The sequence below is a fragment of the Cornus florida genome, unplaced genomic scaffold (genome assembly GCF_030987335.1).
Source record: "Cornus florida cultivar Cherokee Brave unplaced genomic scaffold, ASM3098733v1 CherokeeBrave_3.0.0_Hap2_Chr09, whole genome shotgun sequence".
NCBI classification, from domain to species: Eukaryota; Viridiplantae; Streptophyta; class Magnoliopsida; order Cornales; family Cornaceae; genus Cornus; species Cornus florida.
Genome location: NW_026775579.1, coordinates 20,494,987 through 20,521,260, shown reverse-complemented (window position 1 = coordinate 20,521,260; position 26,274 = coordinate 20,494,987). Strand labels below are relative to the sequence as shown.

At 35.0% G+C, this 26,274-nt stretch overlaps 1 pseudogene; it reads right to left on the bottom strand.

Moving 5' to 3' along the window:
* Positions 1-23,902: 23,902 nt before the first annotated feature.
* LOC132273225 (uncharacterized) lies at positions 23,903-24,778 on the bottom strand (annotated as a pseudogene).
* Between the last annotated feature and the right edge of the window lie 1,496 nt (positions 24,779-26,274).

Sequence of the window (26,274 nt, the reverse complement as noted above, 5' to 3'; positions counted from 1 at the left end):
GATCGATCGAGCATCACCTTCGATCGATCGAACCCTATTTTGTTCTATTCAAATGATTGATCTTATCCACAACTGTATGCCTACCAACCACTTTTGTCTTTTTCCCCATAAATATCTTGAAAATATCCCAGCCTTGTCATTATCCGGAGGAGTCAGACCACTTCGATCGATCCAAGATGCAGTTCGATTGATCGAACCCATTTTCGATCGATCCAAGTTAAGGTTCGATCGATCGAACTTCCTCCAGCGAGAAAAAGTTAAAGTCCAGCTCATTTATTCCGTCCTTCATCCAATCATTGGAGAATATGCCTTGCACGACCACAGCTCATCATGAGGTGTATTTGACCTACCTATATAAGGAATATGATACACTTTTTGAGGGAGTCTCTTGTCGCGCATTGAAAATTGATCTTAAAGGCTATTCTTGGAGGGGAGGAAGGAGGGAAGCTAGAGCACCATTGGAGGAGATCTTTACCAACAAGGAGCAGCCATAGAGTTAGCCTTTGAGGGTTGGATCATCACTACCATGAGTGGCTAGACATCCTATTGGGGCTAGAGTTAGCCCCAAGCATGCTTTCTATACTCTAATCTTGTGTATTATTGAGGGATTAGTGTTGTATGATACATCTTGATATTCATGTATATATAAATCTTGATTATTTCATGGTTTGTATGGTTTAATGCTTCCAATTGACTATTCTATTATATCCATATGTCTATGTATGCTAGAGTAGGATATTCATGTGCTTATCTCTAGATTTAGTGTTTTTGATGCATGTCTATGTGTATTGATGCTATAGATCTAGAGATTATCAAGATGATATGCTTAATGAATGCTATTTTGGTTCATTTGATGGTTTATGCCTATTCTTGATGGTTTGTGCCTCTCCCTTAGTCTAGATAGCTTTATTTTCATGTTAGTAGTGTAGATTTAGTGTAGTGGTAGTGTAATGTTAGATGGGAGGACAATCTACTCTTGATGTTTGATGTTCCATGCTTGTGAGTACAAATGGCATATTCCTCTAATATTGTGTTGTATGTGGATTGTGAGCTTAATGAAGGATTAATGACTTGTTTTGATCTATTGTGCTATCCCCATGTTGTCTAGACAATATATGCTCTATTGTTTAGATATATTGTGCTCTTCACATGATGTTTAGACAATACTTGCTTGATTTGTCATTCTTGCCAATTGAATCAACCTAATGCACACACACCCTTATCATATTGCAACACATCCATTACCCTTAATTGATCACTTGTTAGTGGTATAGAAAAGTATTGCTTGGTGGTGATCTCTACACCCCAAGACCTCTCTCTCTCTCTTGTTTACTTCATATTATTTTATTTAGTTGAATTCAATTTAGCTTAATTAACCAATCAATCAATTGTGTGATCACTCGACCTACTAACCCTAATTACCATAGTTTCACAATTCGATACACCATCAAATCCCTTGGGACGATCCCTACTAGCCCTATCTATATTTTATATAGAGAAAGGTAGTACTGGCTTTCTATAAATGTAAAACTTGGCCACCTCCTAAATTCACAACTCTTCAAGCTTGACTTGGTATCGCGACCCTTGTAAAGGCTATCGGTCAACATATATTCTAATATATAATATGTAGGAATCGGGTTGCAACTATGACAATATATCTTATATAAGAGAAGATAATCACATAAATAAAAATATATGACAAATAATAATATTCTGAAATAAAAATAAAGAAATTAAATCTAATTTCAAATCCAAACTTAAAGGCGCGTAATCGTTTCTTGAAGATAGTTGAAACCTTTCATAGGTGTAATCGGAATATCAAATGGCAGCACTATCTCAGGGATTCAACTAAGTCAGATTCAACAATCTATATGCCTATAAAGTGACACCATCTTATAATTTGTTACTCAAAAGTTGGTCAGAATGATCACCGGAATCCGGACTGAAATGTTAGAACATTCGCCGGAGCCTTACCGGGAACTTCACCGGAATATGCCACAGTCTCGCCGGTACCTCAATGGAATCTGGGTTCGTCGGCTGGAAACTTTCATCGGACATTCGTCGAAATCTAGGCTTGTTGCCGGAAACCTCATCGATGTTTCACTGGATTTCTCACCCTCTTACCAGAATTCTTCCATTAACCACTAACCTGTGTTCGATGGTCTAGATCACTTGATCTTGTACCCTCGCGAGAGATCCGATGGCTATGATTGCTTAATCATGTAACCAATCAAGGGAGATGATCAATCACGATTAAGAGTAAAAATTCTAGACTCCTCGCACCCGTGTGACTCGAACCCAAGATCTCTTGTGCAAAATGAAAACTCTTAATCTCCATCTACCAACTAGATAACTTGTTGGTTGTATTATAAAGTAGGAAATAAATATATTTAAAAAATACTTTTAAAATCTTTCAATAATAATTATATATTTTAAAACACGTTCCAACATAGTAGTACTAAGGTCTTTTGATTTTGGTGCCTCATGAAGCATTCGATTTTGAAGTTACTGCAATTAATTTTTCGGAATCACACCACTACGATCATACTTCATGACTTACCCGCTGTGATAAGAAGCCTTCATAGGTGCTTGAGGATTAGTCGGGCTTTGCCTCATATCCCATATTAATCTAAAAAAAATAAAAGGTAAATTGCAGTGACACCCTGGTTTGTCTAAAAAACAAGTAGATACAAATTGGAGAAAGTGTGATCCACTTACACCCTAGGTATGCAAACTTGAACAATGACACCCCATTTTGTAAATAAAGAGCCAAACACAGCCTTAAGTGACATGAAATGTCTAATATGCTTTAAGATGTATTTTTATCTTCAACTAAAATGGCCAAACTACCCTCTCATCTTATCTCTCTTTCATCTCTCTTTCAAAGACAAACATAACTTTACTCTCATCTCATCTTTATGCACCGGAATCAAAGTCCCAAATTTAAAATATGGGGCTATGTAATGGAAGACCAAACCGAACTCTGCACATCGTTCTTCGCCGGTAATCGGTGAAACGAAAAGCACAACCGTCCACCAACAGAAGAACACGATGAACCCCCAAATCGGAAAGGTAACGACGAAACTAGTGATTAACAGAACAGCCGGTAAGGAGGTGATGAGCTTGGCTATGGCAGCTTAATGGAGACGGGTTGGCTGTAACGGCGAGGTGGAAACAGGCTGGCTACGACGGTGAGGTATGTGGACTGAACGGCAAAGAAGGCGGTGGCTCAGCCAATGTAGGGCTCGGCTGACTTGGCCGTGAATGACTTGCGGCGGCGAGCTTAGTGGGATTGAATGGCGGCTGAACTCACGGTGAGCAAGGAGGCTTCGAACGGTGGAGAGGATGAAGACGGGCTCAGCGTTTTCGACTTTGGATGATGTCGGCTGTGATGGACGACGGGTGGTGCAGCAGCGGTGACAGACCGGATAGGGCTCGGCTATGAGGAAAAAATGCAGCGGTGGAGAGGATCAGGCGGCAAGGATGAATCCAAGCTTCTTGTTCTATAAATGTGTTTTGATTTTTTGGTTTTTTTTATTTTGATTTTTGATTTTATTTTATTTTTATTCACTGTATACTAAGCTAACAGTTGGCTACAAAAGCTTCAAACTATACCTTGGATTGTTTCAGTTCTAATGCCAAAGGACCGGTCACGAGCATCATATGTGTTGTGTGTGTATATATATATATATATAAACATCAAGGGCACACACAGTGATACATATAAAGATAGACCCTTACAAAAATCAAACGATGGATAGATACAAACATGCTATACACAGTGATAATAAAGGAAGTGATCAATGCGATACACAATGATTTGGAAAGAGGGGAGGAGATTGATGCAATACACATGTGGTTGTATATTCACTTAGGGTAGTATGGTCATTTTAGGTGGTCATACGGTAAATATGTATTTTCATTATGACTAGGGTGCCTTTGTCTAGTTTTCCAAACTTAGGAAGTGTCACTGTCCAAAAATAACTAAAGTTGTATTTACCTGTCTTTTAAGCAAACCTGAGGATGTCACTGCAATTTATCCAAAAATAAAAATAAAAATAAAAATAGCAGTAATAGGGAGAGGGGAGCATTTAATTCACATTTCATATTTTTTTTTCTTTGAACCTTAAAGACCAATTATATTTTCATTTATATATGCACTAATATATAGCCCTGTGGGGATGTTTTCACCTACCCACGGCTTACGCCAGGGAGATCCCTTATCCCCATACTTATTCATTTTGTGTGCAGAAACTCTTTCTCTTTCTATGCATGTGGCAATTCAACATAAAGTTCTCTCGGGTATTTGTATCTGCCCACGGGCTCCAATTATTTCACACTTATTTTTTGCGGATGATTCGATCATTTTTTGCAGGGTTTCTATTTCAGAAATCCAATTCCTTAAGAATCTCCTCAAGCGGTATGAAAAAGCTTTTGGACAGCAGATTAATTTTTCTAAATCATCTATTTTTTTTCTCCAAAAATACGTCTGCGGAGGTCAAGTCCAGCCGATGTCAAATGTTGGGGATTCATGAGGAAGGATTATATGCTAAATATTTGGGTATGCCAGCGATTATTGGCCGTTCTAAATGGGATGTTTTTCACTATATTGTTTAGCGGGTTTCTGATTGTTTAGCCTCGTGGAAGTCTCTTTTATTGTCTCCAACTAGTAAGGAGATTTTCATTAAAGCAGTTCTGGGCGCTTTACCCACATAAGTGACGTCTTGTTTTAAGTTGACCCGTAAATTATGTTTATCCCTTCTGAGACATATTCACAAATTTTGGTGGGGTAAGCCAGGAGATTCTCCACGTATAAACTGGGTTTCATGGGAGTCCTTATGTGAGCAAAAAGAGAATGGGGGCTTAGGATTTCGTAGTTTTGAAGCATTTAATAAGGCTTTATTGGCTAAACATGGGTAGAACTTTCAGGTTCTCCATCAAGGTATGGCATTCAAATTATTCAAATCTAAATACTTTCAGCATTGTTCAATTTTGGAAGCCTGTTAAGATTCAATCCTTCATGGGCTTGGAGGAGTATCTAGTTAACTCAATCTTTTATTGCTGCCGGTTCTCGATGGATCGTGGGCAATAGGCAATCTATTCACATTTGGAACGATCGTTGGATTCCTAGGCATCATTTTCTGCTTCCAAGGCTATCATATTTGATTGTCCCCCAGTTTGTGGCTAAGTTGATTGCTCCTTCAGGCCAGGGATGGAACGTGGATTTGCTTAGAAGCTTATTTCTGAATGCCACTATTGATGCTATCCTTAAATGTGGCTAGGATTTGGAATCCAATGGTATGTTTTTAGTGAAATCAGCCTATAAGCTTGCGTATGGTCATTTGGGATGTGGAGATCGCTCTTTGGTGGGGCCTATTTTAAATCCTAGTAGTAAGTTCTTTTGGAACAGTGTTTGGTCTTATGGGACTACGCCAAAAATATAGCATTTCTTGTGGAAATGTTGTAAGCGAGCTATTCTTGTACGTGAACGCTTAAGTGTTCATGGTCTTGATGTTGCTGTTGTGTGCCCTTGTTGTGGTTTAGATGAGGAATCTATTGAGCATTTGTTTTTCCACTGTTCCCATTCGGTGCAGGTTTGGAAGCTTTCTCCACTTCAGTTTGACTTTGCTATGGAACATCCTTCCTCCTTTGTGGATTGGTGGTGGCGTTTATCCCAATAATGGGGGCGTAAGGAGGGGGGATTGGATGTGTTGGGATTTATTGCTTTCTGTTGTTGGTTTATTTAGAAGGCTAGAAATAAGCTTGTTTTTCATAGGGAGCTTTAGGATGCTCAGAAGATTGTTAGTTTGACATGTTCATCATTCTGGGAGTACAAGAGGGCTCGGATGTATTGTCTTTGCGTCTTTCACGAGGTCAAATTGCCTCTAGCTCCTATCAGCAATTCTCCTCTTCCTTGTCTCGATGGCTGCCTCCACCTCTAGGTATTGTTAAGTTAGTATGGATGCATCCTTTTCTCAATCTTCCAAAGTGGGGGCAGGTGGAGCGGTCTTCCGAGATTTGTTGGGCACTATTCTACAGGCTGTGGTTTTTTGTCCATTCCCGGCTTCTAGAGTGACTTCAGCCAAGACTTTCTGTCTTCGTAAAACAGTCTTTTGGGCGTTATCTTTCCCTTTTGCTAAGGTTTGGTTTGAATCAGATTCTTTGGCTTTGGTTAAGGCTGTTTCTGCCATTGATCCAGGACCTGTTGACATTCAAACCATTTCTTTCGACATTTCAGCTGGCGCTTTGGTGTTTTGCCTCATCTTGTCTTAGCCATGATCCTAGGCATGGCAATGAGGTGGTCGATGCTCTTGCAGCGCTTTCCCGTAGTCCTTTGCCTAAGGATGTTGCTCTTGCCCGTATTCCTCCTGAAATTCTTCTTCTAGCAGCTAAGGATTGCATGCAACATCTTTAACTTGGGCGGCATGAGATATTCAAAATTTTGAGAGGTTAAAAATAAATAAGATAAAAAATAAATAAATAAAAAATAAAAAAATAAAAAAAAAATTACTACGGAGAGAGGGAGAGAGAGGAGCATTTAATGCAAACACTATAGGTGTTTTTTTACGCAGCTGAAGCTGCAAGAAAAACCCAAATAAAAGTGCGAAAAGGACGATTTGCTTATGGATCTTCCAGTTAATTACAGTCCTATATATATGCAGCATATATCAATCAATTTTTAGGTATAAGCAAACATACTGTTACTGAACCATGTGAGTTTCCAATGCTATAGGTTTCATTGAACCATGCAAACTAACAAATCTCAAGAAACTGCAACTGAAACTGATATCTTCCTCTGAGCTCTGCCATCCCTTGTGCTGTTTTACCCAAATCCATATAAGACAGTCTATATAATATAATATATTCACATATATGTATACTGGAAAGGACTGGATAAGGTTTGGGTTCTTGGTGCTTGGGTGTTGACCATGCCTCTTTAGCTGTGAGCTCAATGGTCTGAACCATCCTGCCTTGTCTTAACTAGATTGGAAACCCATGTCCTGCATCAAGTACTGCTCACTAACCCACCCTTCACCTTTGCTTAAACAACAAACACAAGTTACATACATATATAGATATATATATTGAAGCTACAAGGACAGTTTCAAAATGCAATCTGTTAGGGTTTCTTAGAACCCAAAATGAACAGTAATTTTAAGCAAGTATATTTAACAATTCACACAATTTTTTTTATTTTTATTTTTTTCACATAGGATCTTTTACAATATTTTTATAATAATGGAATGCTAGTGTTTTTCAAAGAGTAATTTTACTATTTTATTTGAAAAAAGAGAGGAGTGTAACAAGTTAGGAAGTATTGATACGGATACAACCATTCGACAAATCTCAAAAAAAAAAAATAGGATATGGGTACAGCATGAATACGTCAAAAAATAATAATATAATATATAATATATTTTTTGCCATTTTATTCATATGATCATAAATAAATTAAGAGTTTGGAGTTTAGAGCTAGATGTTTTTGTTATTTTTGTTTTTCTTAAATTTTATATTATTTTTCTAATTAACCCATAATATATTTTAAATTGCATTGAATTCTATTTTCTTAAATAGAATAATTGTAAAATCACCTTGTCGTATCTTGAAAGTTTCAAAACGTATCTTTGTCGTGTCTCAGTCGACATATCCGACAAGAGAATAAAATATTCATTATTTAGAAAACCTCGAACAGTATCTGACACGTGTCCTGGTTGCATTTGCGTATCTGACAAGTGTCTGATACCGCCATAACATACAAATTAAGAAAAATATATGTGCTTCCTATTCCTAGGTAACAAGGTATCAATTCCATCTCTTTGCACACAAATGATTTTTTTTAGGGTAAAGTGCAAACTAAACGAATATAGATGACCCATTGATTTCAAGAACAAGCACTAATTACTTAGGAGGAAAAAGAAAAAGACCAAGCCTGTATTGAGGCCCAACTAAACAAATGGGTTGATGAACTTACCAATGGGCCTTGATTTTGAAAGCAGTAGACCACCTTAAGTTGGGTAGTCATGGCCCATTGGAAGGGGATCATCTACTAAATTATGAACATGGGTACCCCTATGTCCACTACAACTACTATCCATTAAGGCAGATATAGATGTTTTTGGGTATTTTCATGGAACACCATCCAAGTTGCTATGCTTGTTTGCCAATCTTAATGGACATCCTTCTCATTTCTAATTAGGTGTTTATATTTAAACGTATTACTGAATCGAATTTTGATCTGAATCCGATCTAATTATTCAAATATGGATTGAATAAAAAATCGAATAATCCAACCTGATAATCCGTTAATGATTTGCATCCGATAATTCGTTATCTAAAAAAATGGATATGGATTATAATCGATCCGTTCATTGACAACCTATTTATATCTATCTTTATGTGCATTCAACTTCTATTAAAAATAAATAAAAATTCCTTAGGAAGAGATAGTACTTCTGCCATGTGTCCGAACGCACCTAAATTTGGACCAAAAACCAAAGTAACCATCAGAAAATGAATTGTGAGTATAATGCATAAGCATTCTATTATGTGAATTATTTGCAGCATAAAGCTATCAATTCAAGTAGTGGTGGGTGAGACACTGTGTCCTATACAGTGAGATCTCATTGTATGCCCACATTCTTATGTATTGTCTTAACTGTCCAAGTCCTCTTAAGGAAAGGGCAAAATTTCCCACTTCGATCATACAAGTTTTTGATTGTACAAAAGAGTGTGTGTGGCAACAAGGTTTGTCCACTTATTTGTTACAAGTCTCTGCATTTAACACCTAACTATTGGAGAGGGATAATGAAACTCGTGGCTATTTTACTTTGAAATTTAGGGTATATCCCTTTCATAATCATTCACTTAAAATTGGTTGTGTGCGAGCGCGTATGTAACACTATAAAGGTTTACAAAAGATATTGCTTTATTTTCTTTGTAATCATTTTTTCCTTTTTTTTTTCATAGAAAAGGAAAAAGAAGAAAAGTTAGATGTTAGATGCTAACACTTAGTAATATGATCTACTAAATGAATGCACTCTTTCTTATGGGACAAGATATTTTTTATTTTTTTTGCATAGAAAAGAAAAAAGAAGAAAAGTTAAAGGTTAGATGCTGACACGTAGTAATATGATCTACTAAATAAATGCATTTTTTCTTATGCGATAAGATATAATTGATTGATAATGATGCATGACCTCATGTTTGTATTGACATTATAATAAAGGCCTTCGCACTTTTTGATTTTTTAAATATAACACCACCCTAAGCCAAGAATAATGAAATCTCTATGGATGAAATGTTCTTACTTGCTTGTATTCATATTTCTTTTTCTATTAACTAGCTCAACAATCTATATACATATATATATATATATATATATGAAAATGCTATCTGCTCTTCTAAGTTGTGGTGGTTTCACTTGGGCCCAGAATCGGATCAGGCTTGATCCGAGTGAATTTTTGACATTTTATTGCGTAAGAGAATTTTTTTTTATCCAAGACTATGTTACGTGGACTCAAGTGTCGAACACGGGTATGTATCCCGTGTGTCAGACGTGTCAAGTCTCCAAACAGAAGGACACACGGACATGGCTAAATATTTATTTTATTAATTATTTTACTTTATTTTCTAAAGTAAAGTAATATTTTTATCTAATATAATATTCAATATAAACATTTAGCTCTTTTTAAAGTAATAATATAATATAATTTAATGATTGAATATGTTTTTTAAATACATGTCTAATCAAAAGTGTCGGACACATATCCCATACTCATATCCGGAGGATGTGTCCGACACACGTACTTCATTACTTTTGAAGAGTCCATGTAACATAGACTCAATGTATACATAAATTCAACCCATACATTCTTATCAGTGAAAGCTTTAAATAATCATTCAAAACGCTGAATAATATAATTTAACTTTGGCTCAGATTTAGAATGTTCTTAACTAAAGAAATCGAAAGGAAAAAAAACAAATTAGTAGCAAAAGCAAGGTATAATTTTTCAACAATGAAATCTGATTTATAGAGCAGACCTGACTTGGTAATTTATGTTTATGAAAACAATGGCAGAGAAGAGGAATTTATGGTGCTTGATGAGCAGTGACAAAACTGTCATCTGGGGATACACAGAGTACATGAAATGAGAGTTTATTATATAAATCCGTAATTCATATAAAATGGCCAGATTTATAGTCAGTAACTTTTGAAGAACGACAACAAACATTTTTGAATCTTTTTCATGCCTTTTTAACTTCATCGAGCAGATGGTAAGTTGGGAACATTTATTGGGAAGAAGCCTGCCTAAAAACCCTCAAAATCATTAGAGAGCTACCACTATTTACCCAGATCATGAAGTGCACAAATAGCATCTAAACTAATTGTTACTTTAGAGCTAGATAATCTGAATGTGAAATGATGAACACACGCATATAAGTTGAACAAACTGTGGTCATAGCATATAATTTTTTATTAATTTCAAAGAGTGAAAAGACACTAACATTAACCAGAAATATATATTCTTACCTCACGAGCTCTCGAAGAAACACTTCCTTGTGGCTGCTATGAACTATCAAGTACGCGACTGACCCGTAATCAATCCAAGTTTTTCAACCTCAGAAGCCATAAGAGAGATTCAATATAAGTTGAAAGTCAAATAAATCCAAAGAGTGATTCTGAAATATTGAAACCCAATTAATTAAGCATCAAAATCAACATATCATCAAAAACCAAATCTTCATTAATAAATTCCCAACAACGAGTGAAGTCATCAAATGTGATCAAATTATTTTCTTTGGGCTCTTGGTATGAGAAAAATAGGGCTTTTGCCAAACCATGCGAGATGTTGTGTTTATTTTGAGCGGAACAACTAAAATACCATATCAAAATTTTATATAATATTATATTTCAATAAATACATATGTGAAGAAAGCAAACCGTGCATTACTTAGAAAATTTTATAAACTAAAGTATGTTAGAACTCAAAAGAGCCCTAACATGGACCCAAAAATCTGATAAATCAAACCAATATTGACCAAATTCGTTCTAATTGAGAGTGCCTCACCCAACTTAAGAAGCATTCTTTTATGAGGTGGAGGTATTCATATATCGTCAATATCAAATATCAACATCTGTCGAACACTCAACAAATTCATGCCCAATACTTTCTAAAGGTGTCTATAATTTGAAAAAAGAAATCATTTTAAATGTGTACCTAATGCTACATGATGCTTCTCAAATAAGTCAAGAAACATGTTGTAAAAAGCTTTTAAAGAAAATTCAACAAAGGAATATTGAGATATAATGAGAATACATCATTGCTAATTTATTCCAAATTTACACTGCTCTTAAAGAGATTTATTACCGTTTTCCTACTTTTTAAGGCATGTTAATTTTAAAAGAAACCTCATTATCAATGGATAGTTTTGCTCCATCCACCAGATCTCTCTCATCACATCATTTTGCCTGGATGTTACAAGTCATCTAGTAAACATGATGCCAAATAAACTCTTATACCGAATTGTGTTTTTGCAAGGTCAGCTCTAAAATGTGCTCAAACTAGGGGTTTTGACAGAGGTGGTGACAGGAGACTGAGTATTGCTGCCATTAGAGAAATATTGGTTCTCTACTGCAAATGCATACAGGACGGAGCAAATGATTTAGCTTGTGACCTTGAACAGTATGCAATGAAAAGGAGAGAATGTGTTTGTCTTTATGATGTGTTTCCATCATTTATTGAGTTGTAGGCTATTAGTGAGCTAGCCATTAGTTATTGTAACTCCGCTTAATCAACAATCAATGAAAGTTTACTTGCCTTCGGAAAAAAAAAAAAAAAAAAAAAAAAAAAAAAAAAGGAAAAAAAAATTCTGTCTCTCTCCCCTTCACAAGAAAATAAACAAATAAACTAGTAGAGTAATTATATACAAGAATTTTCTGTATACAGTTTTTTTTCTGCCATGTATTCACATCTAAGCAGCCTCAATATTATATCTGTTGACCCAAAGATTTCAACGCAATTTAGTAATTTCAATGATTACAAATCATTAATAGTGTTTAGGCACTAATCTTTACATTAAGTGTTGTGCTAGATTTGTCACACTTCCTAGATTAACCTCAACGAAGCTATGAAAATCAAAGTCAAAGCATCCAAACACACATGAAGACATCTATGGACCTGGAAATGACTCAAAGGACTCAAAAGTCAAAGCAAGAAGCTTTCAAGTTGACTTGGACTTCAAAGAAAGAATCCCTAAAGCTCAATAATCAATGACAATATTAGAAGAAAAGGGTAAAATGGTAAATAGGTTGGTGAGTGTTTAGGATTCATTGTCAAAGTACTTACAAATTCTTTTTGAAGCTCATCTTTATAGGATCATGCATATATATATATATATATATATATATATATATATCATTCATATCTTATTTTGATCCTTAAACCAGCTAGAAATAGGTCGCGAACATTAATGATCCTTTCATACTTGACCTAAATATTCTGTACAATTTACGACATTCAAATTATCTACAAAGCCTTAACCAATAACAACATAAAGTATAGAAGCATATAATATTTACTCCCATATATATATATATATATATATATATATATATATATATATATATCATTCATATCTTATTTTGATCCTTAAACCAGCTAGAAATAGGTCGCGAACATTAATGATCCTTTCATACTTGACCTAAATATTCTGTACAATTTACGACATTCAAATTATCTACAAAGCCTTAACCAATAACAACATAAAGTATAGAAGCATATAATATTTACTCCCATCTTATCTAGCTAAATATTAATGTTCAAGTGGATACTTACTGTCAGCTAATATATCATGTTGGTCAATCATATTTCTATGATTCTATCAACTAGAATTAATAGGCTTACTACATCATTTTTTTTTATGCCGCACAAAGGCTTTCATAGAATAACTCTGTGACAAGGAATACTACATTTATCCTTTTAATTTGTTTCTAACCAACCACAAATTAAACCAATAATATATCAAGAGAACTATGAGAAAAGGTTGAAAGCAGCAGTTTTAAGATGTAAAATACAAGGACATAAAAAACACAACACACTTATCACTAAATTTAAACATAAATCTAAAATGAGATCAGGAAGACAGGAAGTGATACATGTTATAAAACATAACCAAATCTACAGATACTTTAAATATTAAGCACAGTTTAGAGTTGTGAAACAACCAAATAACATCTGATTCTACATACAATCATTTCAATCTGAGATCCTTGTTTTGGTTTATTAAACAATTCTGATATACTGTTCAGCAAAAATTGTTAAGCAACTATAGACTCGCAAGTTCTTTGTCTTAAAAAATTAACAATATGAGGTGCTGATAATACTGCATATATATATATATATATCTTGTTCATAGAAAATTTCTTTCCCTCTTCCTCATCAGTTGGGATATAAGTATAAAAAGAAAAAGATGGGTCATTTCAAAATAGATGAAAGAAAACTGAATGATGGGAAATCCACATCTAAAATCACAGGATAGGTGATGTTTGACCATGAAGTAACATATAGACCCGAATTCATATCTCTTGTCACGTTCTTCATTATAGACATTACTAAGTTATTTTATCACTTAATGGAGAATACGAACTTTGCTAAGCTTACTATACTTGATTTAAATGATCAGAAAACATCATTGACATTGAAAAACACACACTAGTAAGATTGCATGAATATTAGCTCAACAAAAATGAGGACCAATAACAAAATTAATGGGCCATAAACAAATAAGGAAAAATCAGAGATATCTTAAGGAAAATCATAAATGCAGAGTATGTTTTACAGAATGAGCTGTCAATGTGGAAACCCTCTATTTTCATTATCAACAGTTACATTTCATTGTACTTCTACCATTATAAGGTATATTACTGAAGAACTTGGTCATCAAGAGATGAGTAAGGCTGGCATATCCAGCTTGTTTCCTGGAGAGTTGACGCAAGTAGAAGCGATATATTTGTTCACGAGAAACAGGTTACCTTAAATCCATAAGGTGGGTGTTTTGAATCCACAAAACGAAAAGATAATTCAGAGAAATTTGATATATTATTTGATAATTGAATGAATAAAAGTTAATTCTGCACTTGTCAGTACACATATTTATAAATAAAGAAAACATATTCTAGAAGAAAACTAAAACATAAAGAAACCTAATAGCAAAAGGAAAATAAGCCTAAAAATAAGACTAAAAATAAACTTTCCCAAAAAAAATTAGAAAAAATGGAATAAGAAACCTAATAAATAAAAATGCTAAATCTAAAATCTTAGAGCATTACGTCGTTAAGGCCTTGAACAAAAATCTCGAAATAATTCGCAGACCTCCTATAACACAATAAGACGCGATTTCGAAGCCCTAAACGAAGGCCTAAGAGAATTCTTAGGGACAAAATAATAAATGGGGCCTGAAGTACCAAAGCCTTGGGTAAAAATAGCACTCGGTGCGGTTATAGTGCTTAAATGATTTTTCAACAAGATAGAATTCCTGATTATTCAGAACGTAATCGAATCATATGTACTGGTCATTGTAATGGTCCACAAGCTAAAACTAGTGGGTTTTTCTCAATGCGTCATTTTCACCCAAAAAAAACATTATTGCTTTGTCGAAAACGGACTTGTCGAACTGTTCAGAATTTTGTCCTACATCAATCCCCTCTACTTCAAAAAGACTCGTCCTCGAGTTTGGCTTTGAATACCATAAAATCATATTGTTCACTGCCATGAGAATCTCCAAAGCGCAATACCAATTTATTTTCATTAGCACCTTTCTGAATAAAAACTTCTTCACTTGCAATCTGTTCAAATAATGATCCTTCACCAATTTGAATCTCAAATTCATGAAAACCATATTGGATATGCAATTTAAAATTTTCTTTGACCCCATCATCAATTGATTCATATTTTTCGCTTTCAACTTCAAAGTTCTTGTCATCATCTTCTTTTTTTGCCACGTTAAATTCTTAAATGGCATCAACTTCAACAACAAGAGGTGAAACAACAAAATTCTTCTTATGATTAATCTCATAGTAAGGTGGAAGAAACTTGGCTTGCAAAAGACGTTTCATCTTCAACCAAGATCGTACCGGTGCTTTTCTTTGTTATGCACGAGAAACTCGCAACTGATCCTGCCAATTAAGAGCTATTCCTTCAAATTTATATGCAACTAGTGCCACCTTATTTTCCTTTTTAATTTCCATGTAATCAAAAAACCTCTCAAAATCTTTTAACCAATCCAAAAAATCTTCAATATGAAAGAGACTATCAAAACTAGGAGGAAAATTCCTATGATTATAATCCCTATGATTAGAATATTTTCGCGTGTCCTTATGACCCCTAAACACGTCTTCAGCGTAATCTTCATCATCATCATCACTAAATTCATCCTCGTAGGCTGGTTGCCTACGAGGCGGGATAGGGTTGCGATTCCGAACAGGACAAACACGATCTTCATCAATGTTACGCACCCTATTGCTCTTGCAATTTTGTTCCAACTCAAACCTAACAATCATTGCTTGAATATCTTGCAACGTTCGCCGGGTTACATTGATAGCCTTGAAATTCGGCCCTAAAAGGAGCCACTCTCTGCCAATCTTCGTCGCCAGCGAGGTTGCCACAAAAACGATCACCTGCCATCAGACCAGGAAAAGAAAAGGCTCTGATACCAACTGACGTAAGCAGAAGCAATAAATTTAATCATGAGGAATAGGTTAGCTTGAATCCACAATGCAGGTGAAGAAATCTGATATATTATTTGATAATTGAATGAATAAAAGTTAATTCTGCACTTGACAGTATACATATTTATAAATACAAAAAAACCTAATTGTAGAAGAAAACTAAAACATAAAGAAATCTAATAGCAAAAGAAAAATAAGCCTAAAAATAAGACTAAAAATAAAGTTTTTCTAAAAAATCTGAAAAAATAGAATAAGAAACCTAATAAATACAAAATACTAAATCTAAAATCTCAAAGCATTACGACTTCATTAAGCCCTCGAACAAAAATCCCGAAATAATCTACAGACCTCATATAACACAATAAAACGCACACAATAAAACGCGATTTCGGAGCCCTAAACGGAAATTTTCAGCCGAAAACCAGTATGGCCCATAAGCTTAAGCTAGTAGATTTTTCTCAATGCGTCGTTTCCACCCAAAAAACACTATTGATTTGTCGAAAACGGACTTGTCGAACTGTTCAAAATTTTGTCCTACATCAAGAGTTGCCTCTGAAACAGGAAGAAAAAATGAGTATAAATTCTTTAACTTAACTAATGAAACATTTTCAAATTGTTATCAGTGGAATTCCTAAATTTTGAGGTGCAATCATCATTAATGGGATTTCCCCAATACAGTTTCCAGAATTTTGTTTTAGCAAACAATAAATGACCTAAATGTTTCCCAAGTCAAATGTCATAAATTTGATGCCCATCTATTTATGCATCAAATAGGGAGGAAGTAATACATGGTGCACAACTGTTAGTACAACCGGAAGGCATTGTACAGAATATAGTAAATTGATTTACTGTGGAGAATGTATAAACAATAATAAGGAAACTTCAAGTCCAAAGTATTCACATCAACATACAATAACCGAATGCTATTCCAAAATCAAAACTAACTTGCAATGGTGGACCTGTCAACTCCCAATTCATCAATGGTCCTGAAAATATTGTAATTATGCTAAATTAGAATGGATTCAATTTACACAACGCAAAATAAGGCTTCTAAATATTGACATTAGAATTGGAAGGACAAAGAAGTTCTTACCTGAGATGCAGTCCTTTCACAAAGGTGAATTCATTAATATTGGAGACATTAGAAATGCCACAGCTGACAGCCTTTTCTCCAGCCTAACACACAAGCAACTAATTTGATTCAGAATCTTGTTAAAAAGGAAGTAATAAACAAACACAATTTATCAGGTGAGGAATGATGCAAAAGAAAGTGAGTACCATCAAAAGGATGTTGATCGTTCTTCTGAGTTGACCTGTCGACTCCAACATTGTGATGTGGCGTGCATACGCTTAGCATTATATTTATATTACTAAAAGTAAAGTTTGCGTTCCGAGAAATTTTAAGTGGCGTTTCATCATCACCACCACTCCTTCCGGGGAAGCGCAAATATGACAGACAAGTTTGAATGTTGCTTGCTCAATTGGATGAGCACGTACATACCTGGATGCCTTTCTAGTTTGTTTCAAGTTCTACCTCTTTTCTTCAGCATCACAGACCCTTCCAATCAAATAGATATCACCATATCTAGATGGGTTTACAACTCAACGACACAAAATTCTCTCTCCCTCACTCACTCTAATACTATAGAGATTATCAAGATAGCTCTCTCATCGTCACTCAACCATGTTTAATTACTTCGTTTCTGGGAGATGAAGTCGAAACAATTATACAACAATTCTTTTTGGGACAAGTTTAGTTGAGCTGAGTTCAATTAAGCTACATATAGACCAATTACCACAAATCAATTGAGCATCATATAGACCAATCACCACAAATCAATCAGAGTGCAACATGAAAGAAACAATCAAGTCCAAAGAGATCGCATTACCTCCAGCCATGAAATCAGTTTGGTTAATGCCTGCAAAACAAATCTGGAAATCCTAATGATGTTGACGCCTATACAAATCTTTATGCGTATACTTAATGGAGACAATACAGACTACTTTTGTTAGGCATGGAACCTCTGTAAGGATTCTGTATGAATGAAACGAGAGAGAGCAATCCATCATGCTAACCCTTGTTTTAAACTAATCAGATGATAACCACCATCAACTTTCCACAACCACGCTGTTGTAACTTCCCACAACGTGTCACATTGTGTCAAACGCAGTGGATTAGAATATAAATGTATTGTGGCAATATAGGCCACACGCGTGTTATAAATATAGGTGTCTAACATTCTCCCACTTGGCCAATATTGACAAACTTGCTTTCCTTATAGGTTTGAGAACTACAACTTTATCTAAAGAATTTAAGTGTATAAAATCATGGCGGAAATCACACTCTTTATATTAGTATTACCTTCCATGTATCATTATGTCACTGTCTTTCTTTAGATAAATATCTTTATGTGATAGTACTTTATAAATAGTTATTTCAAGAAAAACTATTCAAGGAAGTCAACTTTATTGTCCCAATGGACTATCTGTATGAATAAGCTCCCATAAGCCTATTCTGAGGTCCTACTTTATTATCCAAAAGGATAATTTGTCATTTATAAACTTTATGTATACTTCCTTAAAAATGACAAATATATACTAAGAATTATCCGAACATAAATGCAATTGCACACTTTAAAGTATCTTAGTAAATCAAACACAAGACATATCAATAAGCCCCATATGTCTTACATGTTCCTTATACAATTTGGATGGCAAACCCTTTGTCATAGGATCTGCGACCATTGACCTTGTTCGTATGTAATCTACTAACACTTGATGATTCTGAACTTTTTCTTTAACAACAAGGAACTTTATGTCAATCCACCTGTTTGAACTCCCACTTGTATTGTTGTTATAGAAACGAACTGTAGCGGAATTATCACAATAGATTCTCAATAGCTTAGAGATGGAATCCACAATTTTAAGACATGTGATAAATTTTGTAACCATAAGGCATGTCCTGTAGCCTTATGACATGCTACGTACTCCGCCTTCATAGTAGAGGAAGTAATTGATTTATGTTTTAAGCTTTTCCACGAGATAGCTCCTCCTGCAAAGAGGAATACATATCCTGATGTTGACTTTCTAGAGTCAATGCATCCTCCAAAATCAGAATCAGAATATCCAACCACTTCCAAAAGATCTGATCTTTAGTATGTCAGCATGTAATCCTTTGTCCCTTATAGATATCGCATCACTTTCTTTGCAGCTCGCCAATGATCTATTCCTGGATTACTTTGGTATCTGCCTAACATTTCTACTGCAAATGCAATGTCTGGTCTAGTGCATACTTGCACATACATTAGACATCCTACTGTAGATGCATAAGGAATGACTTCCATCTCTTCCCTTTCCAAATCATTTCTTGGGCACTGATTTAGACTGAATTTGTCACCCTTAACAATAGGAGCAACACTTGAAGCACAACCCAACATTCGAAATCTCTCTAAAACTTTATTGATATAGGCCTTTTGGGATAATCCAATCAATCCTTTGGATCTATCCCTATAAATTTCTATTCCAATGACATAGGATGCTTCACCCATATCTTTCATATCAAAACTTTTAGAGAGAAATTCTTTAACTTCATGTAGCAACCCTAAGTCGCTACTGGCCAGCAAAAAATCATCCACATATAGGATCAAAAGAATGAACTTACTCCCATTAACCTTAAGGTATATACATTGATCAACGATGTTCCCTTTAAACCCAAAAGAAGAGATAACATCATGAAATTTGTAATACCACTAACTTGAAGCTTGTTTCAACCCATATATGGATTTCTTGATTTTGCAAACCATATTTTTTTCTTTATTAGAATGAAAACCTTTAGGTTGTTTCATGTATACCTCCTCATTCAAGTCCCCATTAAGAAATGCCGATTTCAAATCCATTTGATGTAACTTTAAATCAAAATGAGCTACCAATGCCATGATAATACGAAGAGAATCCTTTGTAGAAACGGGAGAAAATGTATCATGGTAATCAATGCCTTCCCTTTAGGTATACCCTTTGGCTACAAGTCTGGCCTTATATCGTTCAATCTTGCCTTTTGGGTCTCTTTTAGTCTTATAAACCCATTTACAGCCAACTGCATTAGCCCCTTTTGGCAATTGAACCAAATCCCAGACTTAATTTTTAGCCATAGAGTCTAGTTCCTCTAACATGGCATCATACCATAACCTTGAATTTTCTCCACCCATGGCTTGTGAAAACGTAATTGGGTCTTCATCAATTCCAATATCATGGTCAATTTCTTGTAGATATACAACATAATCAGAGGGGATTGCAGGTTTTCTTACTCTTAAGGACCTTCTTAACTCTATATGTTCATTTAGAACAGGTTCATTGACAATAGGATTCTCGTGGGTAGGAACTTCTTGATTTACCGGTTCTTCCATAATAACATCTTGAGAAATGTCTTGAAGTACAGGTAAAGGTTCTTTAGTCACAGGTCTAACAACCAAATCCCGTGTTTCCTCAAAAATTAAATTTCGAGGTTGTTCACTCCCACGAATGTCAACATCCTCAAGAAACCTAGCATTTCTCTCCTCAACAATAATGGGTTTATGCGAAAGACAATAAAACTTGAACCCCTTGGACTTTTCTGCATAGCCAATAAAAAAAACCCATTTATTGTCTTTAAGTCTAACTTTTTCTCTATAGGATTGTACACCCTGACCTTAACTGGACAACCCCATATGTGTAAATGTCCTAAACTTGGTTTCCAACCATTCCATAACTCAAAGGGTGTTTTTGGAACCGATTTGGTTGGAACCCTGTTTAAGATATACACATCAGTTTTTAAGGCCTCACTCCATAGAGATAAAGGAAGAGAAGAATTACTAATCATACTCCTTACCATGTCCATTAGCGTTCGATTCCTTCGTTCTGCTACACCATTTTATTCTGGTGTGCCTGGCATCGAATATTGTGCTATAATGCCATTCTCCATAAGGAATTTTGCAAATGGACCTGGTCTTTGTCCTTATTCTGTATATCTACCATAATATTCTCTTCCTCTATCCGATCGCACTATCTTGATTTGTTTTTCCCTTTGTTTCTCTACCTCCACCTTATATGATTTAAAAGTATCAAGTGCTTCACTTTTATCATTTAGAAAGTAAAGATACATAAAACATGTGTAATTGTCAATAAAGGTGATAAAATATTTTTGACCATTGAAACATGAAATTTGAAAAGGTCCACATATATCAGTGCGTATGAAATCTAAAACATGAGAACTCCTTCTGGCACCCTTATTGGTTTTGTTAGTCTGCTTACCCTTTATGCAGTCCACACAAATACCAAAATCAGAAAAATCAAGAGTATCAAGTACTCCATCATTTACTAATCTTTTAATTCTTTGTAAGGAGATATGTCCTAATCTCTTGTGCCATAATGAAGAAGATTTCTCTGTTTTAGCCTTACGCTTGATGCCAATATTTCCATACAAGGTTAAATGGTTATGGTCAATATTAGAGTTTAAATCTAATTTATATAAACCATCAACCAAAATACCATTACCAATAACAACAGAATCTTTTACAATACTTAAAGAAGTATTAAAAAAATTAAAACTAAAACCAAATCCAACAAGTTTCAAAATAGAAATCAAATTTTTTGAAAAAGTTGGAATATAAAAAGTTCTTTCAAGTTCTAATGCAAAGTCAGATGGTAATGTGAGTCTGTAGGTTCCAACCGCCTCCACATGTGAACTCATCTTGTTTCCCGAATAGATGAAACGTTTACTTTTCGTCGGTCTCCTTAGGTTGATTGAACCCTGCATGGTATTGGCAATGTGAATTATAGAACCAGAATCAATCCACCAAGCATTATTAAATGTATTAACTACATTTGATTTATAACACACAAAGGAATAGAGATTACCCTTTTTAAGCAGCCAAGTCTTATACTTTGGACATTTCTTTTCATGTGCCCTTTCTTTTTGTAGAAGAAACATTTGATGGTACCCTTATCGTCAACTTTGCTAGTTGATGCATTCCCCTTTTTCTTAAATTACACACCCTTTTTGATATGTCCCTTTCCATGAGTCGCTAAATGAGTAATTTCTAGCTTCTCCTGATTCAATCTCCCCTCCTTTTGAACACACATGGTAAGCAATTCATTAACTGACCATTTTTCCTTATGTGTGTTATAAGAAATCTTGAATGGCCCATATTTAGAAGGCAGGGAGTTGAGTATAAACTGGACAAGGAATGTCTCTGAAAAGGTAAACTCCAATAAGTTCATTTGGGTAGTTATATCTCTCATTTCCATAATATGTTCATGGACCCCTTTATCACCCATATGCTTCATTGATGATAATTTGGTCATTAGGGTGCTAGCCAATGTTTTATCGGAACTTACAAACTGTTGTTCAATTGCTGTCATGTATTCTTTTGCCTTAGTATATTCAGGAATTGAACTCCTTATGTTTTTCCCAATATAACTTTTAATGAGACATATACTTAAGCGATTTGATCGCTCCCACCTCTCATAAGAAGTTGTATCACTTGGCGTACTTGATTCCATGGGGATGGGTGGTTCATCCACATGAAGTGCCAAATCAATGTCCATACACCCCGATGTTAGAAGGATTTTCTCCTTCCAATCCGAATAATTATCACGAGTTAAAAATGGGATATGAGATGAACCAATATTGACAGAACCAAATGAAATTACTGTAAAAAGAAAACATGCCAAACATTACTCTACTATACAATAAACTTTACTGAAATTCTTAACCCACGTTAAAAATTTCATATCAAAACAATGTGTCTTTATAACCTTCCTGTGGGCAGAGATTTTAATACATTAAAGTTTTGAAAAATATAACCATAATGGGAAAAAAATATTCTTTACTAGCATTAAACTGATAATAATACAGTCCTATGGGCATTTGTATTCATTGCCAGTTTAATTCCATATCCTTTTTTTTTTCGTTTATCCACGTTCATTCATAAACAATGATTATTTCCCTGTAGGGCAGAATAAAACACTTTTTATGAATGAACTATAACCTTTTAATGCATAATCTTTATGTGATATAAATATCATATAATAAAACTTTTTTATTTTTTATTTTTATTTTATATCACAAAACCAACAACCAAAGATGCTGTGGCTACTCTCTGGTTAAAAAATACACATTAAAATAGTAGTAATACTCATACTTTAATAAACTGTATGTATGAGAATATATTGGACATGAATTTTTTTTTTTTTTTTTTTTTTTTTTTAAAAAAAAGCAGTAACTGTATAACTCTGGAGTATTCTTCATTTGTATAGAAATTTTCAAAACTATACTACTCCAAAGTATTCTGCATAAAAAAAAATTCATTATAAAACAAATCTTTATAGTCTTATGATGAGATTCACCCTTTTTTAAAGCAGTCATGAAACCGCTCGGGTCTGAATCACTTTTACCATCAAAAAGGCCAACGTTGTTCCCACTGTATAAATTCACGATAACATTCTCCCATATTTAAAGCAGTCGTTAAACCGCTCAGGTCTGAACACTTTATTCATCGCAATCCTTATGGGTGTAGTATTCTACCACTTTATTCTGGCCAACGTAACTAAACGATAAAACAGCACCGGAAAAATATTACAAACAGAAACACACCCACCAAAAATAATACAGAACAAATAGAACACAAAGGAAATATTACAGGCCAAAACGACAATGGCGACATAGCCGCTAAACAAATATTACAGGCCAGAAAAAGAACGGCAACACAGTCGCTGAACAAATATTACAAACATACAAATCGAAGGATAACATAGCCAAAAGGTATCGCACTGATACCAAATGAAAGAAACTATCAAGTCCAAAGAGATCGCATTACCTCCAACCATGAAATCAGTTTGGTTAATGCCTTTAGCCATGAAATCAGTTTGGTTAATGCCTGCAAAACAAATTTGGAAATCTTAATGATGTTCACACCTATACAAATCTTTATGCGTGTACTTGATGGAGACAACACAGACTACTTTTGTTAGGCATGGGACCTCTGTAAGGATTCTGTATGAATGAAACGAGAGAGAGCAATCCATCATGCTAACCCTTGTTTTAAACTAATCAGATGATAACCACCATCAACTTCCCATAACCACGCTGCTGTAAGTTCCCACAACGTGTAACATTGTGTCAGACGCAATGAATTAGAATATAAATGTATTGTGGCAATATAGGCCACACACGTGTTATAAATAGATGTGTCTAACACAACAAGCTATTTTTGGAATAAAAATAAACAAAATTAGATTCCTCTTGATTGATATGAGTGCAACAAGGTGTTAAAAGGGAAAAAAAACAAAAAAGAAAGAAAGAAAATTAAAACAATAATATTAAACACATATTTTTTCATCTGTCCAAAAAAAAAAAAAAGCAGCTCAATTATCAGAAATTTTCTTGCTTTTTTTTGGCATGGATGCTTACTTCTTCTTGTTGAGCAGATCATCAGGAACAACCTTGAGGAGCTTCCTCTGCTTCGACTTGGCAATCTTCTTGAGGGTCTTGGGATTAGTAATCTTCTGGAGCTTAGTACCAGACTTGAGTATGTTCTCCTGCTTCTTCTTCTCTCTCTCCTCCCTCTTTTTCCTCTTCTCCACCTTATTCTGCCTGATCTCCTCCTTGAGCTCGGTCATCCTCTCCTTGTACGCCTTCTTTATCTCCTTCTGCTTCATCCTCTACTTAAAACATGTGTTGTTTCGACTCACCTTCATCGTAGAGGCACGGTGGGTTCTAGGCTGCTTCTAGTTGCGCCCCGACACTTTTCCGGAGATCACTCCATCGTATGTAGGCTTTCCGAATATGGGCTTGTTAGGGTCTTCTGAGAAAGACACTGCTTGTCTCTTTGATGGAGGAGGAGGAGGATTGCCCTCCTCGATCTCCATCTCCATGGAGCTAGAACCATCGCTGATCCTTTGTTGTTGGATCGATGATGATCGATTGAGTTCTTGGGCTTGTTCAGATCTCTTTCTCTTGTATGTCTTGCAACCAAAGCCTTCGTCCAGACACCTGAAATCGATTATGCAGGCCATTATAAACCCTAAACCTAAAGGGTGCAAATCCTCTGACGTGATTACCCCTGCAGCCCCTGTTGTTCACTGACTTGAGGCCTTGGTTGGCCACATTTTACTTCAATTAGGGCCTGTTTGTTAACTATTTTGCTTTGGTGTTTTTGTTGCAGGGCTTCATTTCAGGCCCAAAAACATGTTTGGTAGCTATTGTTTTGTTTTAAACAGTACTAAAATATTGTTTTAAACAGTACTAAATTTGGGCCCAAAAATAAAACACCAAAATGGTGTTTTTTGTTGTTTCAATACCGTAGCCCAATAAAAAGCACTATAGCGGATGAAGTAAGTTGGGTCTAACAGAGAAAGTAACTTTAAAAGACATTTGCAACATTCGACCCGATATTTTCTCTCTCCTCTGAAACCCTAGACTCTGGCAATTTGGGAGGCGACGAAAAGGAATCATGATATTGGCTGTGAGTACTCTCTCTTTTATTTCTCTCCTGTTTAAAGACCTTCCTTTTGTTATTTCCTTTGATGTTGCTTTACTTAAAGCGATGCTTTCTGAATTTATTTGTGTTCTTGAGGGTTTCTGAAAACCAAATAGTTTCTAGTTCTTTTAAATCCAAAATATTTATTTTAATATCTACCAATTCTGTATTCATCTTCCTTTTTTTGTGGGTTTCTCTGATTGTGTGCAAACATCTTCTCCAAGAACTTCTATTGAACCATTATTTGCTGTTTTTTTGGAAGGAAAAAAATAGAGCAAAAGATATAGTGAAAAAGTTGAATTTTTTGCTCAGAGTTTGATAATCTTTACAGAATTTTTGTGGTTTGAGAAGTGGGCTGTGATCAGTTTGATTTGTGGGTTTCTCTGTCATGTTGCAGCTCGGACTGGGCCTATCTATCCTTCCTCAGCGACCTGGACATATTGAATGCGATGTATGTATTTGTTTGATTCTGTATTCCAGTGGTAAATAATTAATTGAATAGTTTGGTCTGGAAAGCATATGACCGCATCTAGATTGTCAACTATAGTTTAATATATGGTTCTAGAGATGGACTGGAATTATTATGGATTAATTCATTACTATGAATCGTTGGCCTATATATCTATCTTCAGCAACCTGGACAGATGGAATGCGATGTACGTATTTGTTTGATTCCATATCCAGTAGTAACAATTAGGTGAATATTTTGGTATGGAAGGAATATGATCGCATCTAGATTGTCAACTATAGTTTTTTACTAGAGATGGACTGGAATTTTGTTAATAAAATGTTATTAATATTGTTTTTTTTTTTTTTTTTAATTGGAAAATGAGTTTCTGATTATGCAGCTAAGCCAATATTTTTTTAATATATCAATGTGGTCAGGGACGGAGCCAATTAAGGACCAGGAGGGGCACGAGCCCCCCCTGGATTTTCTCCCTCTCTTATATTCTATATATATTTTATAATAATATATATATTTTTTTAATGAAAATATAGAAAGTGCCCCCCCTCAATTTTCTCATTCTCCGT